Genomic DNA, 5,110 nt, shown 5'->3' with positions numbered 1-5,110 from the left:
TTCCCTGCGATTGTCAATTAAACATTTTAAAGAAATGAAGTTTTACACAAGCATTTTTTTTTTCTTGCCTTCTTCTCTCAGCGGGGAGAAGGGAAAAAAATAGCTTCAAGTGACATGACATGAAGTCCACCGGGGTCACTGTCCCCCTCCCAGCAATACAAGTGAGCTTTGGCTCACAACCTCATTTTGTTCTTACTCAAAACATCGAGCCTAGATACCACCAGGAGGATGAGGACTGAAGATTGACACACAGCAACTGTAGATACAAGCGTACATTATGATAAATAAGGCCCTGATCCTGTAAGCAACTTTGTCCAGACACAGCTCCCCTCCAGATCTCTGCTCTACCACAGTCAGCCTGCATTTCTTTTCTCTTAGATTTCAGTATTATCATGGGCTTTAACTTTCTCAATACTCAAGGCCAAGCAGCTAGCAGACATAACATTGATAGCACTGGGTAATGGAGAAACAGTGTACAAAGAAAAAAAGGAAATATTTATTTTCTGGCCATATCTGAAAATAGTGAAAGACAAAACATCCAAGCATTTCTATCCACAACTGATCACTGAAAAAGACAAATTTCCCTTTATTTTTCTGCTTTCTGTACACCGGATAAGCCAGGTTTCCCAAGCGTCAGGACAAATCTCTTCACAGGTTTTGGATGAACCCATGCCCTGCAATACAGAGTGAAGGAAAGAAGTCCCTAGAGATGTCTGCACAAGGATTGCTTAGATATTCCATGTCTACAGTTCATTTCCACTGTCAGAAGCCACAGCGACAGTGGGAAAAGAGCTGGGCCATTGCTGGAATTTTGAGCCCAGTGGGTGGGATTCTTCTGACCAGATAAAGTTTTGATTCTAAACTTGTCATTTAAGTTCCTTTTGTAGTTGTTGGAGATGGCCATCTTGTTGCAATTCCTGTTTAGAACTGATGAACGCTATCCTACTGCTGCCCATCAGTCCTATGACTGTCCAGCAAGTCTAGCTAGCTTGCTTCATGCCTTGAAGCAACATGCTACCAGGCAGGAATCAAGACAAGAAGGATCCAGGCACCAGCCGGGATTATTTCTTGCTGTTCTCAATTCATAGAATCATAGAATGGTTTGGGTTGGAAGGGACCTTTGAAGGTCATCTAGTCCAACCCCCCTGCCACAGGCAGGGACATCTTTCATGTCATGAGACTGGGTTGCTCGAAGCCCCATCCAACATGGCCTTGAACACCTCCAGGGATGGGGCATCCAGTAAGGGAGCACCTTGGGTCATTCTCCCTTCTCAGCCTTCAGGAGCTGCTGAAGTTTAGGAGTGATGTGCCACTGCTGAGTGTGTCTACCTGGGCGTGCCATGTAGATGTTCTCTATGACCCCCCTTTCCTATGCTCGAGTGCTTGAGGACTTCTGTAATTAAGCCTTTTGTGCATTTCCACACTTTTCACTTTTCCGTCAGTACCCCTCTTACTTTAAGGCTCAATCGTAAGTATTGAAAATGCATGACACATTTTGAACTACATTTTAGGATTTTCTTCACACAGACTATGCGATGCATGCACAGCAAATAATTGAAATTAGTCAACTGATTTTGTGGCCCTTCTTCCCACCCTGCACAAAAACACATACAGACACACAACTAATGCAGGGTTAAATTTAGGTTACAACCTCCATTTCTACAGCATGACTGTCTTACCAATTACAAATGTGTAGGACAACCAACCTCTGATCTTTTTTCAGATACAGACTGTTCATCAGATACACTACGTGATTTAATCAAGATGTGTTTGTAAACCTATTTCCAGAAAATATGGTTTCTACTCAGTGGTATCCACCCGAGAAAAATGAGGCCAGAATAAGCACTTCCTGTGGATCAGAACACCCTATGCATATATATTTGGACAATATAGACTTAATAATGATTTTTTTAAAAAAATGTTGGGGAAAGGTGGTATTTTTTGGACTTAGCATCTGTTACTTGGATAGTCCAATGTGGAAAAAAGAAGGATCTGAGGATGTTCTTTTGCATACTGAAGAAAACTTTTTGCACATATTCATGGAATATTTAAAACACTGATAAAGTAGATTCAGGTTGAGTGTCAAAAATCAATGAATTATGTGACCACTAAATCAATGTCTTGCAGACACGTCATATATTGGTTTACTGATGTATGGATTTCAAGAGCCCTGGACTCCTCATCTTTCCCAAAGTGATCAGGGAAAATGCAGCGGGCTCTGAAGATGAAGGGGCAGATTATTTGGTAGAGTGTAAGGAAATGCTTTTTGCAGAACAATAGCGTGAGTTTGTGTTTATGTGCTGGTAATGAAAATATCAAGGTAATTGCTAAACAATTCCTTTGTATTTTTAAGAGAAAGCTGGATGTCAGGCTCATTTTCCAAAATTCTGTAGGAGCTTGAAAGTATGAACTTTTAGGCAAAGTTCCAAGATTGTCTTTTTCTTGCTTGATTCATTTAAATCTCGAAATAACACAGTTGTTATCCATATCTGAAAATTATTTACTATGGAAGGCAGTGTCTCAGTCCTTGAAGAATATATCTGACCTCCACTTGAAGAACTGTGGCTGTGATCAAGCAAAAATACATGAATTAGAAACCAAATATTAAAAAATTGCAGAGAAAACATGCATTTTGTGTGCGCATGCATTTGTGTGTGGTATATTTGTTTTATCTGTCTTTATTTAGATAGTTGCATAATTAATTGGCTCTCTGGTGCTTCAGAAATCTGATTGTACTTGAAATGGGAGTTTATTCACAAGAACGTCTTTGGAACATTTCTTCCTCAAGTGTCTTTACTTTCATGTGCTGCTCTCCAGATTTATAAAGCGGTTCCAGACCTATTACACAGCCTAGTACAATAGGTAGGCTTTGCTGGTGCCAGGTCCTCTAAATATCTTGACGGTACTCAGAAAAAGACGATAGCCCTTGGCTGCGACGGGAGAGAATGCCGGAGCTGAGACTGGTTGTGCTTTGGTCTACAGCACATCTCCTGGGAGGTGATAAAAACCACATCTGTGCTTCAAGGTGCGAGGAAAGGTCTGTGTCTGTGGGGCACGGGGTGCTTCCAGCCCCACGGCGATGCTCAGAGGAGGGTTTTGGGGGCAGTGCAGGTGCTGCCGAATTATGCCCCATGATGCTGGTGTCCATCAGAGCTGTGGCAACCCCAGGCTCTGTACCAGGACATCCAAGTTTAAGGACGTGGGGGGTTGGCATATGACTTTTGGGGCAAGAAGTGCGGATGTACCCCAGTTTTGCTGGCTGATGTGGAGGGAGGAGAGGTGGCTGCTCTACTCCCTCCTGGCTGACCCTCTTTGGTACAGCTGGTCCCCGAGCAGTGACAACAGGGACGCTGCCACTGCCCCTCTGACCGGGGGCTGGCAGTGGCAAAAAGGGCTGCTGTGTGCCTCACACGCCCCGCCACCACCCCATCGCCTCGGGCTGTTTTTCAGCCAATCTATCCACTTATGCCCTGCTGTATCAGCTTTGTTAGGAAAAAACGCTCCAGCCCCAGGAATGGTACTAATAATGATGGTGTGGAGGATAATTTCAATGACACCGTCTTGGCTGACGTGCATGGTTTCAGGGAAATACACCCAAGCCAGAATTCAGGCCGTTTTAGGACCAGAGACAAGTCATTTAGCTGACTTCCAGCTGATGGAAGATTAAAGAAAATGCAGATACTGCGTCTCCTGACCTTCGTTGAGTCTCTTGGCTCGTCGCTACATCAGACACTGGCCCCTCTGAGGGCAGCAGAGCTGGCGGGGGTCAGCGTCATGGGGCACGTGCTTTGCCTTTCGTGCAAAGTTATTTAGTACTTCCCTGATCTATGTAAATCGCTCTTTAGCAGCAAACAGCAAAGTGCCCCACAGATGCCTGAAATCACAGCAACAACGCAGAGTGTTTTTATGAGTTAACAGATGAGTGGGTAAGGAGTACTGGAAGGGTTATAGTGGAAAAGTAAACTTTAATCGTCTGCCTGAGACTGCAGAAAGGGGTATTATATATATTTTTAACTCCTTTTTTCACACACATCCCCAAGTGTGGCAAACTGCAACAGACATTTTCTGAGGCTTCAAGCCCTATCTGCCCTTTCACACTGTTGCATTCGTTTTGCAGCTGGGTTTGAGAGCGTGCACTGGTGATGTGCTTTGCCCTGAACGCTGCTGTTACTTACGTTCCATCATCGTTAGCCCGGCGCGGAGCTTGACGTGGAGTGATGGGTCCCAGTGCACCCCGTTTTGGTAAGGAAACTTAGCATTATCTGCCTTCAAAGACTTGCCTTACAAAGAACAGAAATACTACTAATTGAAATGGAAATGATTTTTTATTTCAATTGTCTGAAAGGTTTGATAATGACTTTTTTCTCTGTTAAAAATGGCATGCTACAAATTTGTCTTTGTTGGCAATTCAAGACCTTGTGCCCTCACTTAAGATTTCAAATCTTCAGGCGACTTTGACAAAACTATGGAGAATCAGACTTAACACTGCTGATTTGGGTAAGATAAAGAATTACACGTCACACTGAACCTACTTTCCACTCACTAATTTTTTAGCACAGGTAAAAAACCTTTCATAACATCTCCATTTATAATAAATCTGTTTTTTTCTTCCCTTGTGAATCTCCATTAGGAAGATGTAATGCACGCACTGTCTTGGTGCCTGATGTAAAAGTCACTAAAGCCAATGGAAGTGTATCTGTGCATTTCACAGACTGTGGTTTGAGAGAATCCTGTGCAAAAACCGTATTTTATGGCTCTGCAACACAAATATCCTTTAGTTCTAATGGAAGCTTTGCTGGCCCAAAGTAAGGTGTTTTTATTAATCTGTAGTCTGCATTTTGTTAATGAGAATGCAATTTAGCCTGTCTGTTAAATCTAAAAGGTATATCTTTACTGTGGTATGTAGCACTCAAGAGGGAAAAAAGGATTCTGTAGCAGCAGCGAAACCTGCATTTTTTGCATGGCAATGCTATTTATTTTCATTTAAGATAATCATCTGCTTGATAGAAAACTGGGGTGGCATCAGCCATTTGAAAGTACTTTGTTAAAGCCTTTTTTCTGAAAGGATCAGGCAGAGTTTGGAAAGCCAAGAAGTAAACCCTGATGGCCC

Source organism: Rissa tridactyla, chromosome Z (genome assembly GCF_028500815.1).
Source record: "Rissa tridactyla isolate bRisTri1 chromosome Z, bRisTri1.patW.cur.20221130, whole genome shotgun sequence".
NCBI classification, from domain to species: domain Eukaryota; kingdom Metazoa; phylum Chordata; class Aves; order Charadriiformes; family Laridae; genus Rissa; species Rissa tridactyla.
This window is presented reverse-complemented; position numbering follows the sequence as displayed.